At 36.4% G+C, this 13,218-nt stretch overlaps 1 long non-coding RNA gene across 1 annotated transcript in view; it reads left to right on the top strand.

The window, feature by feature from the left end:
- LOC309439232 overlaps positions 1–13,218 on the top strand; it is a 68,978-nt gene that overhangs the window by 44,388 nt on the left and 11,372 nt on the right. Inside the window, exon 2 of the long non-coding RNA XR_014183945.1 lies at positions 10,953–11,104. This is a non-coding gene — a long non-coding RNA (uncharacterized lncRNA). The remainder of the gene's footprint in view (positions 1–10,952; positions 11,105–13,218) is intronic.

Genomic DNA, 13,218 nt, shown 5'->3' with positions numbered 1-13,218 from the left:
CAGTCTTTCCCCAAGCCAGACATGTTCTTTGTGTTACACAGACAAATGACATTGTTCTTACAGAGTAGCCTCTATACATATGTGGTTCCTAAACAAATTGATTTATGCTCACTGATTCATACCCTGAGGTTTAAATGCCTTTAACTCTGAAATCCAGTGTGAAATTCCAGGCTCTTTTGCCAAAGGCTTTGCTAGAATTTCATTCAAATGACATTGGCCTGTGTTACTTTTCCTAATAAGCTCCTAAAATACGTTGATCATGAACCAGAACCCAGCCAGTAGGTATCTGATTGTACAAGGTGTAGCTTATCTAGCAAAGATTCACATTTCTGTCACAGGATCTTGACACATTTGAGAAATGTGAAAGACCTCTGCTTCACACAGTCTTTGAAGTTATGTTTTAATATCAGCCTTCTACATGAGAGATGAAAATTCAGAAAGAGACTACTGATTTCATTGTTTTCAGACAGTTTGGTGGTGCTCACTCTGAATCTCTTTTAAAAAGTGTAGAGTGACACACAGAGGTTTTGTAAATGAGAGTTTTGACAAGTTTCACAACTAATACTTCATAACAGGACTGTCCTTTCACCTCTTAGATATGACCAGCTATTCCCAGTTTGCAGCTCCAGAGCAGAAACTCCCCGACATTGTTAATGCTACCCACACACACTTAGGGGAAATTTTCATGAGGTTCAACTTCTATCCAGAAAAAAATACTTCATTTTGGGCAATTTAGCTCAGTTAATTTTTAAGAATCCTCACGTAAGCCTTGAGATCATCAGACATTCAAATGTGGCTGATCAGATCATCAGATCATCACATACAGACGGGTCCCAAGTGAGTACTCTAAGATGGTAGCATATAAACAAAAAGCACAGTTTATCCATTTTTTCCTCCATTGATTAAGCAATATACTCTCAAGAATGCAAGAATGGATTGAAGTTTCTCCATTTCTTCACCTGGTGAGAGGGATATTTTTTCTTACCTGGAAAGTAAAGAGTCCAGGTAATAGATCATGCTTGGGGCCAATGAGTAGGAGACCCATATAGGCCAGTCAGAATACTTCTCCTTCCTCTAATGTATTGCAATTGCTTTCTTCATTAAATCCACATGAAAGAGCTTATTCTGCAAGCCTGGTTAGTGCATTTTTTAAAAATTTTTGACAAGAATGTATTATTAAAACAGGCAAAATCAAATTAAATATCCAAAATGAGATACAGTTTCTATTAGAAATTAATCTGATAACTTGAACCACTTGAATGTTGTACAGAGAGATGAAAAAGTTGATCAAATGTACCTACGTGTGTTAACTGTTCTCAAGAGGGTTCTAGAACATTGTCTATGAGCAGAGGGAAAAATTCACCTTTATTTAATGGAGATTCCAGTTCCAAGTCCCACAAGTAATTTGTAGGACTCTAGAGATACAGAAGGAAATGATACTGTTGGAAGAAGTGTTACATAAAATATCTGACATTTCAAGACAAATGAAGATACTGTGTAGTCAAACTCCAGAGTTCGTCAAGTTGCAGAAGTATATTTTTGGCCTAACCATTAGAAATAAAGCGGGAGAATGATGAGTTGTCAAGTGCATTTCACTGTTTGTCTAACAAAACGGGCCATTCTACTATGTTATGAAGATAGAAGTTCAACTTGTAAACACAGAAATAGTGTAGACAAAACTGAATATTCGTATGATGGCGAGTTCTGCATTTTTTTAGTACAGGTGGTAGAGCAGATTCAAGCGAAAATCAAGGTCATTAATGAGAAGTAAGATATTATTCTATGATGATGGAAACTATTGTATGGATAGCTTTGTTATCATATAAGGCAAAGAAAGGGAACTGGCAGAAGAGAGCTAAAATGACCTCATAGAAAAACCTTCTGTATGAATCAAACAATACGGTGTACAGGAACTAGCACACAGTCTTGACAACCAGATTTGGCAAGGAGTGTTTCACTGCTTTGAGAATTTCCCATGTCCTTAATTTGGAAGACCTAAATGAACAAGCATTTGTACTTCAAATCATATCTATCCACAGCATCAGGCACATTGTGCAAATCATAAATTCAGCATGTAAGGGTTTTGTAAAAAAGCAGACTCTCAAATACTGATAATCTGGAGAATAGTATTATATCTTTCCAGTTGGTCTTTATGAGGGCAGGGGGGAAGTGAAATGCTTTGGATATGGAAGATTTTGGTCTCATAGGAAAATAAAAATATTTTCTCCGCTTTTGTATGAGATTCTGTTCAGTTTATTAGCTTTTGTACAGCATGGGTCTGTATTTGGCTGGAATGTTAGCCCTTGCAGGAAGATAAGCAGTCAGCAAACTGGAACATCAGTAGTGCCTTAGGGATGAGCTTGGTTATACTAAAATTCCTTGTATTCGTTCTTTGTTTTGTTTTTAACGGTGGTCAGGTTGTCAGGGACAAAATGACTAGGTAAGAATCTAAACAGTTCATACTGTCTCATGAAGTAAAGAATGTTTCATTATGTAAGGATGACTTTCCTTGGCTCTAAATAGGTGTGATTTCATCTATAGATGAAAACATCTGTCACTGATTTTTTGAATGGCATTTGATTTACAGATTGCCAGGTAACCTGGCCAGTGAGAGATTGTCCTAATTTATCTGGAAAAAATCTTTCTGTAAAAGCTGATAAATATTCTCATTTTCTACCTCAGAACCCCAAGATAGGAGTGATTCTTTCAAGTCTTGTCCATTTTGCCAAGGTAATATTTGAATGCACCGGCTTTCAATTTGCCAGAGTAGCTTACACTTATGTTTTTTTTATTGGCCTCCTGCATCTTGCATATTTCTAGACTTCATCTTAGGAGGGTCATCTGAGAGACTTTGTTGTGATGGAAGAACAGACCAGGTTATCCAAAGAATTCTCCAGTGGACAACTTTGTTAGATGCCAAGTATCTCTTTTGGAGACTAGGTACTTTGGGTACAGTGAACACATCCAACAAGATCTGTATCACTGAAGAGAAGCAAGGACTGCTTCCTTCTGGATGGTTGTCATAACTATGCAGAAGAGGGATTGAAGACTCAGAAGATCCAAGAAGGTGACAAGATATTTGGCTAAAATGAGCCTTAGTTATTTTGAATTACAGTCTTCTACAATAAACAGGAGTTGTCATCATCATCTACATTCCCATAAGCTCAGAGAGAATGAAACAAAATTTTATATTAATTTTCTTTTTAATAAACTTGGGAAAACTAAATACCAGCTTTGGCCTGAAGCAGTTCTACTAATTTATATAAAGCGGTTACTTGAAGCAGTTATATCCCTTTGGATTTAGCAGAATATTTTTCTAATTTTCATGTCTGTTTCACAGAAAGTTATTGAATTTCTTCATCACCCAAGGAAGAAATATAGAAAATGCATCAGATTTGTGCAGTGTGCTGTAATACCTCAGTGCTGACCTTAAGGAGGAGGACTTTAGTCTCTGAGTCTACTGACTACTAAGGTTGTTATGGTAGTATCTGTTGTAATAAAAGTAATCCAATAGCACCCTACACAGCAGATTTTTGCACATTGCATAGTGACATAGTTTTGCAATAATTTATTGAGTTTAAAAGAAGAATATTTCTGTCTATCCTAACTTCGTTCTGAAATTGAATAATCTTTGGCTTCAGAATATTTAATATCACCACATTTTTTCACACTCTATGGTAGATAGGTTTTAGGCACTTGTAGAAAAGCATGATTTTGCTAAAATATAAGTGTATCTTAAATGCAGAAACTGAGAAATTATCAATATTGCCTTTTTTCATTGCAGTTAATTTTTATTATTGACAGTGGTGTTCCTAGACGGAGAGCCTAGGTCTGAACATTTCTAAATTTAAAGTGGATCTGTATTTTATATTCATATATGGATTTCTATCACCGCTTTGGTGTTCAGCCCCTCCAAACTAACACAAACTTTGGAATTAAGGCAATATTTATTCACTAGAATTCATTAATCATTTACTGGACAGCAGCAGCAAGACATAGTCATACTTTCTGGTTTTTTGCCTTCATATTTAATACTTGGAGATACATCTTTCAACAAGCATGTATTCAAATGAATGCGCAAGCCCCAGATCATAAGTGAGAGGGTGGGCAATACGGAGTAAAATAGAAAATAACTATTCTACCCTTGTCTCCCTTAAGCTAGAAGAAGATCATAAAAAGAGGGTAGAGATTTTCCATTCTTCTTCCCAGAAACGAAGGGAGAAGGGAAAGAAGAGTAATATGCTACCAGAATTATTAAACTATTCCATGTTGTATTACTGTAATGTTGTTGTAAAAAAAGCATTACAATACTGTACCAGTACTCTAAATATTATCCTGCAAAACAAACCAGAACCCTATGCAGACATCAATTGGTTTTTTGGTTTTTTTTTTGTTTCTATTGCCCTGTGGGAATATTTTCAGAAAGATCTTTTCTACAATAATGATTGAAGAGTAAGTTATTCTTGGATGTCAAGAAGAGTAAAAGCAGTTCAGAGCTGTCCATTGCAATCACAGCATTTAACAGGTGCTGACTGCCCAGGTGTCAATGCAAACAGATTAAACTTTAGCTTTAGGTAACATTGATTTTTAAAATGAAAACTATTTTTAAACTGATCAACAAAGCAAACATTTATTGTACCACAAGCATCTTTGATATTTTTGTGTATTAACATAAACTAAAATGAACGTAACATTATCTCCAAAAGAAATTATTTCAGTGTATAAGCAAATGAATTTAAACACAGTACTTATAAAAGGTGTGTGCACATATAGATCTGTTTAATATAATCAGGAATATGAATGTGTACTTTTGATTCAATAATATCCGAATCAATAGTCCAGAAAAACCAGTTATTTGGAACTTACTCTTCTTTCAAATTTCTTGATAGTTCTGGAAAGCTGAGAGACAAGGAGAGCAATATTTTGTTTCATAAAATAGTGCAAACTTTAAAGGCAAGAGTCTGAAAGATATTGTTCATCTTACAGACCAAAGGGGAATACAAAATACTACTTAGCGAAATTATTTCACAATAACTCTTTTTCTGTCTCAGCTAGCACATCTCCTTAACAAGTGAAAACTGTTGATATGTTTGCATGCTGGAACTGCCTTTTCAGCAGTTAAGGAGGCGTATATTAAATTGTCAAGAAAACTCAAGACTTCTTTTCACAAGTAGGTTGGACTCTTAATAGTCCATGTGTTAGTGAAACTCTCTGCAACATAGACTCCCACCTGATTCAGTCACTTGAAAAAAAAATTACCTAGGTGTCTAAGTCATTAAGGCAGTTTTACTTTTATCTTTTCTTTTACTCCTTTTATCTTTTCTTTTACTCCTTTTAATCCAGTCCTTAATCCTATATCAAAACTGTGAGTTAACACTAGTGCCTGGCTAATGTTTACGTGAAAAACGGGAGCAGATAAAACAGTTGTGCTATCTCAAAAAATGACCACCTTTGTACAAAGCTCAGTCTGATGCATTTCTCGTTTTGCTTTCTATGGGCTTGTAATGGCTGCTGCAGTTAGAGACATAACCACTGAGAAATAGCAAGACAAAATAACTAATGCTTGATTTTTATGCCTTCTTAATTCTTCCCTTTTTTCTGTCTTTTACACATAAACAAGTACTTCAGATTTTTAAACTGAACTGCGTATAGAAGGGAGACATATTGCTAATCTTGTAGCTTTTTTAATCCCAAATAATTTACAATTTAAACTTCACATAATGAAAATTTCATTCCTCTCTGAAATGCTGCCAGCTCTGCAGTAAATGCTACAGCTATTTTACAATATGAATATTAAAAAATTGAAATAAAATGGGAAAAACTTATTTATTTGAAACTCTGAAAATAATTTATAGCAGGCTAAAATTGAAATGTGACGTTTTGGTGAATTGGGATATTAGTGGCTGGAGAGGCAGAGAATCTTACCTTTATAACAATTAAATTCTTGTCAGTGACTGTACTGAGACTAGCAATAGATGAGAATCCCATAGTTCATGTCTGATCCTAACTTCCTCCAAGCTGCCTTGCCAGGGCTGGCTTTCAAAAATTGTTAGGGAATTTTAGAACTGGAGCCTCGTTTATTCTAAGTTTAGATTGTTTATAACTGTGGTATTACTGCAGGTGAGAATAGTCTTTTCATCATTAGTATACAAACTAATGAAACCATTATTGTCAACTATCTTACATAAGTTTTGTAACAAATTCTGCTTTTGACAAGAAAGTCTTTTTAGTTGTCACATAATGGTAGAGGAGAAAAGTAAGATATTATAATTAGGCCTTCACTACTGCAAAATGGAAAAGAAACATGAGAGTGCTGCTAAACTGTCATGAATTAGTTATTCAGTTAGCTCAGTTTGCATCTGTGTAAATGAAAGAAAATAAGTGCTTTCCATTATCATTTATTCTTTATCCATATAATATTATCAAAGTACCATACAGGTATGTCTAGAAAAAGCAAATGGCTGGAACTTATTTGTCCATAGGCATCTTGGCTTTCCTTGCAATAGACAGTTTACTTCTTGTAAGGAAGAATATTTGCTGCCACCTTCTGGACTTTTGTATTACACAGCTTAGAGGAAGGTCTTAGAAGAAAAAGGCTTTTGAATAGACATTTGAAAAACAAGTGTGAAGTTGGTCCTAGTTTCTGACCTTGATATTTTGTCTGAACAAGGAAAGGGTTTTTAATTGATACAAAGTAAATGCTAATTATATTTTTTTCTAAAATCAAAGAAAATAAATATAAATTACATTGTAATACTTGAAGGTGGTAGCAGTATTGTTGCTGAACATATCCAAACTAAAAGATAAATTATCCAGTTCCTTATAATTTTCTTATAAAATTTTTCAAACTGAAATTTTCAGTCTTTTCTTTTTCTTATTTACTTTATTCCAAATGATGCATTTCAACCAAATGAACCTATATAGTTCAGCCATTTTGAAGAGTGAGAGCAGGGAAAAATACATGCCAATTAAAAAAATTCTAGCATCCTTTTCCTTGAAAAGTGGTACCACTACATGCTTTAGAACTGGTTTGATACTAATCTTTGTATCTGATGTGTCTCATATTTCCATGCAAACCTTCCTATGTGTATTCAAGTTGAGAAGCTTAGATAGGCTCTTTAAGAACACCTTGCTTTTCAGAGCTAGCTCCTGAGAGCTCTATTAGCAGCATTAATATTCTGTTAGGCAGCAGGACTTTATTCATTATCACAGGTCTAAGCTGCTGTAGGCTGTGATGTCTTTGGACACCACATAGGAGAACGAGAAGACTGTTCTTGTGCTTTCTCTGTCTGTCTAAACTGCAGGCTAGGTGGAACCCCACAGGCTGGAGAAGTCATTGGGTGTTCCACAACTCCTGTGCGGGCTGCACAGCTGGATTTTCACGCCAAACAATTTGTGCATGCAGCATGTGGTGCATACCCACACCTCTGCCCACCGTCGGCTCTGGACCCGAGCCTGCACACTCACTGATGAGCCCTGAGATGGACCGCAGAGCACAGCTGCCCCTTGACAGAGCCCACAACCTCCTGTCTGGGCCCAAGAAGCCTTGAAGGAGACAACATCTGATTTGAGTACGGGACGGGGCAAGAAGCTGACTTTCAACAGGCTGGAGGAAACACACAAGGGAAGGACAGAGAATTCTGTGACTGGACAAAGGAAAATGAGGAGTTGGTAATACTTGATACAGAAAGAAAAACTGTTTTCAGTACTGACTTGGAGAGTGCTGAGTCTAGAACCTGATGGCCAAGGTACCTGAGTTTGGATGAGAAGCCTAAGGAATGGAAAATTGACCTATGTAGCTTGCAATGAAGCTACTATAAGGAGACCAGGAAAAGAGAAAGATTAAGAAATGAGGCAAGGAAGGTATATTTGGAGAAAATAACCTGTACCCACTACTGTATACTTTTCTCCAGAGTTCCACAGAATTATTCCCCAGAGAAATTGAGTTGATCCTTCCTCAGTCTCTCTGCTGTCAGAAAAGGCTGTGAAAGAAACCAGTCTCATCTTCCCAGTGCTAGTTGACAGAGATGTCACCATGTGTTTGCTGCCAGTCACTGTAGCAGCATGATGGCAGTTGGCGATGGTGGTTCAAGCCATGCTGGAGGACCCTGTTGGTTACAGTATGCTTTATGATAGTATTCCAGAATTTGGTTTGTTGTTCTAGAAAACCCTTGGGTCTGAAGTTGGAAGGTCAAGTATTCAAAAGCAATGAAATGCAAGGATCATTGCCCAGTACATATGCATTTTGGTTAAATTTCAGGACCTCTGCCCCGTCCAGTGCTGTTTCAGGGCTTCATTTAGAAAATACTAAGATTCTATAGCAAAGGAGTATATTGTGCAAAAGGTGTTTTCATTGGTTGGATTTCACAGCTCGTCACTGAGGATTCCCTTCCTGGGCTTCCACTGGAGTCCTGTGATCTGTTAACCATCACAGACTTATGTTAAGGATCACATACTTTCATATGGTAACTAGTTCCCATGCTACCGGACTCTGAAAATACTAGGTGTCTTGTCATTTGTAAAATGTGGTGGTGTGAAAATGAACTATAGCTTCTGAATGACTTGGACACTAACAAAAAAACTATGAAGAAATAGTTCTGCCTGAAGAGCACACTTTGAAGAGTGTACATTAAGTCAAGAATGCTGCTAAGCACAGAATAATGTCAAAACAACACGGTGAAGGAGCTGTTTGTCAGATGAGCAGTACCATTCTGTGCCCTGAATTGAGTCAGGAGTCCTACAGAACAAAATAGCACATGGTGACATGATCACAGATGTTTTTATCACACACATGCACTAGAGAGTTGGATTAAGATGATACAGACAACATTCATTCCAAGTGCCTCATTTTGCAATCTAAGCAGTAGTGTTTAATATTGTTTGGGTTTTTTTTTTTTTCATAATTACATATACATAAGCTCAGGTGCTTACTTCAGTACTGTTCCTGTAGAAGTACCAAGTGTGTCAAGTTTCTCTACCAAAACGCAAGGCTGAAAGTAATCTTAGGATGAGAGAAGTTGTACATCTGAAACGCTCACAGCTGTGCAACAGAGTACAGAGCAGGTGCAGATTTACATCCCCATAAGAAGTTCTGTTGCTGCTTCTCATTTTGTGAAATCTTTTTTTTTAATGGAACACCATCATCACCATTTTCTTTCTCATTTGTCACACCTCTGCACTTTCTGACATCAGCCAAACAAGCAGCAGGGTATCTGAAAAAATGTACAGCCCACTTCAGTACATAAAAGATATTCAAGTAGCATGGGTAGGACTAGCAGATACGTTTGCACATATCTAAAACTATCTAATTAGCTGAAGAAAATTAAACTGCAAGCAGATTTTGAGGTTTTCTTCTCGCCCTATCTCTGACTGGGAAAGTTATCAAGACTGTAGGAAGAAAATTAAGTGTACCCAGATGACCCTGCTTTGCTTTTGTTCACAGTAATAAAGTTGTGTACGAACAACAACCTGCACAACGAGACTGTACGAAGTAACATTCTCACAGATCAAAGAAAAAATCAGTAGCACCTATTGACATTTTTTGGAAAAAAAAATAAAGGGCTTTTTTTCCCACAAAAAATTTCTTTAAAAACTGAAAATATTCATTCATAGACTTTTGCTTCTGATATAGGTATACTGAATTCTTTCCAAGCAATTAAAGCTCATACTGAAATCAATGACTGTTATGCTCCATGTGACCCTTTGTAATCTAACATGCATATGGTGATTTGGATTTTATTTCTGTAATGTTCTTCCTTTCCTTCTGTTTGTTGCGCTTTTCTTAAACCAGTTAAAATCTATTATTTCAGGTATAGATGGAAATGTCAAGAGAATTACTCTATCTGTTCAACAGTTGAGCCTTTACATGTATTTAGCAATGACTTGGTTACTTTCATAGCAGCTTATCCTTCGATTGCCTGGAGTTCTGAGGGGAACTGTCTGTTTTAACAACTCTGTCTCAAACCATACAAAACAATCAAGGTTCCTTGTCTGAAAACACTTAGTATTGTGGTATCAATTACCCCACACAGGAAGCGTTCCTCCAGAAAGTCAATCTGTAAGCATGGTTCAGTAAGATATTTTTCTCATAGCTGTTTCCTCAGCCCAAGGGAATGTGCAGTTATTATAACATTCTAACACATTACTTTGTGCAGGTTTCATATGCACTGTAGTTAAAAACAGTTTGCCAAGACCAGTACAAACAAGAATAGATTTTTTTCCTCTGAAAACTGCAGAGGATAACAGGAGACTTGATTAGCATGCTATATCAAGAAAAAGTCTTTTCCTGCCTTACTCAAGGAAGCAAATGTTAAAACCATAGAAATATCATCATATGGTTAGTCTTAGCTTGTAGAGGAAGAATTCAAGTCTGCTTCTGTAGAGATCCTTCCAACACAGAATTTCACTGAGCTTCAGGATTTTTCCTACTTTTTAAATCATTTGATAAAAAACCTAAAATGCTTCCTGTAGTGAACAACGGGTCTGAAAAGCACTTGCCAAACATAGCTCTCGAGTGGTTCCAACTCCTCCCTTGTGTAACCACGTATAAAGGTAATGTTTACTATAAAGTAAGAACAGTCGTTGTCGTGGGTACTATGAAGTTGTCATGGTGGCACCAAGTGTGCTATGAAATCATAAGGCTCACATATTTTCCCAAGAAATCTACCATCAGGAAGTAAATTCAGAACTTCTGAATCCATGGGTTTTTGAAGATCTTGACAAGTTTCTTCTTTGTGTAACATTTCTAATTCAAGCTGAGTAGACTGATTATAAAATAACATTGTGCCAAGCTGTGTAATTAAGGTTTGCACTTGCCATGCTGAACTGCCAAAGCGATCATTGGAGTCCTGGATGTTTGACTTCAGGCAAAGAAAGTTGTATCATGGGTTTTTTTAAAAGGCAAGACTGGAAGAGTGGATCTTTTTAAAACCAATCATTTTTTATTCTTAAAGCTATGGAATCTGGAAAAGGATCCTGGAAAAAGAGAGGAGAAAGATTTTGCAAATCATTAGTTGTGAAGAGTGCTGTCCTTCCACTGGTATTTCCCTACCTCATCATGGAGAGGGGATTCCCCACACAGATGCTGGAGCAGCGGAGCATGATGGTAAGCCTGGTCCTTTGTTGAGGTGTTGTCCAGGATACTTGATAAACAGTGCTCCTCCCAGATCACATCATCTGATATTGAGTTTCCTTTATAAATGCTTATCATCTTTTATCAGAGTTCACCTTAGCACTTTTGAAAACTCCCATGTATAGGAGCTATCTAGGATAATATGTTTGTATATCTGTTTTTTCTCAGAGTCTGTTGATACGGCCTGGTTTTTTTTAGAGCTCACTTTTTTCTTTTTGCTGGGTATTAGCATTTTGTTTCTTTCACAATATGTTTTTGCAAAAGTAGAGGAAAAAAAATCATACCCACTCTGTCATCCAAGAGTAATCTAGAACATTTCAACAGAAGTCTGGAAATAGTCAGCCATCTCTGTGCAGAATAATTAAATCCCTCTTGCTGATTGTTTTCTTTTCTTGTTCTTCTGTATTTCATGATCGTCTGAGAGGTATTTTATCCTGTTGAGTCTGCTTTTTTTCTGGAGTTTTATCCCCACTGCTTGGTTGCCTCTAATCCTAGTAGTATTTTCTCTCAAAATTGCTGTTCTGCCAATCAACACTAGTTTTCCTATCTGAACCACACACCAGCCCCTCACATCCTAATTTTTGGAGCCTGCTAATACCTCTACCTTTTAGTATTTCTTTACTCAAAATACAAATTTATGAGAATTCTGAACATTCATTTTAGTGTGAATGATAACAGCACTCTGCCAACAAGAAAATCAACTCTTTGCTACATGGTTGCTGTGGTGACAGCAAAATAGGTCACTGCAGTTTTAGGGCTGATGTGTGTCTTGACTCTTGAATGTCTCATATGAAATAAAATTAAGCATACAAAATAAAATTAATGAAACAAAAATAGGTATATAAAATTAGGGTCAGTGCAAGAAGACTTCAGATCAAAATTATCTGAAACCTTTTGGTGGCATTGTCTTGATCTCAAAGTGAATAGCCTGTGTCTAGGAGAGAAGTGGGCATTCCCTGCTGCAAGTCTGAATTAGAGTGTATTATAAAGCCCCATGGCATTGACCAGGTGCTTTTGGAAACAAGCAGGTTATTGTCACTGGATATTGTCCCATGTCTTAGGACAATGCAAACTTATTTCTTCCATAAGAGAGCAGAAAGACAAAGAATAAGGCTTACTTGTAAGAGTCAGTAACGTATATTCTGTAAATGTTCCTGCAGAAAAAGAAACATTTAAATAATACCTTTCTGTTTGTTTCATAATATGTTATCTTTTGCTGAGCAGGAACATGGTAAGAATGGTTCCCTTAGAGAAGCTGGGAGAAGTTAAGCAGTTCTTTGTTTAGGAACTAAATTTTGTCTTTTATTTTCGCAACATAAATTCTAACTCTTTGTCTAAAAGTTACTCATCTCCAAAATAGATGTTTTCAATTCAGGTTTTATAATAAGAGGTTTATAACTGAATCAGAAATTGAAAGTGTATAAACCCTTGATTGAGGTAGCCATTTCTGCGAAAGGGCTGTGTAGAATGTGAGATCCACACTGGTGCAGTATAATATGTCCGGTATGTGCTATAATTAAATGTGCTAAACAAAACATATAAGACTTCAATTCCTCTTTTAATGTGAACATACTGGAAGCATTGTTATTAGGGGTGGCCTAAAATCCACTGTTAAATATGCTTATATAGTAAATATAAGAATTGCATCTTGGTAGCCTTGTCATGTCATATTAAAATAATTCTAATAGCTCTTTCAGAAAACCATTTACAGAACCTCATTGCCATTTCAAAGTGAAATTTCAGATGGTACTCTCTACACAAACCATTCATTTGCTTGACATTGCAGCTATGTTTGACGTCATCGTTAGCTTTTAATTCGGACCCATGACAATGAACAGATCAACTTTCCTCTAAATATCTGCTTCCCAAGAGATGACATCTTGGATAAAATTGTTAATTTAAGTAGGCTAGTCTTCTGAAATATTAATAAGAATTACAGACTTACCTGATTAGTAAAAAGAGTCTTGAAGCCAAGCTGGATCCAAGCACTATGCATGTAGAATGATGTACGTGTATGACAATGAATTCAGAGTTGGGCTTTGAATGGGATTTTCAAGGGATCTTAACTGAGTTAACAGCACTGGTGT

This window comes from Streptopelia decaocto (genome assembly GCF_964273445.1).
Source record: "Streptopelia decaocto genome assembly, chromosome: 4".
Taxonomy (NCBI): Eukaryota; Metazoa; Chordata; class Aves; order Columbiformes; family Columbidae; genus Streptopelia; species Streptopelia decaocto.
The sequence above is the reverse complement of the archived record's forward strand: the minus strand, read 5'-3'. Positions and strand labels throughout refer to the sequence as shown.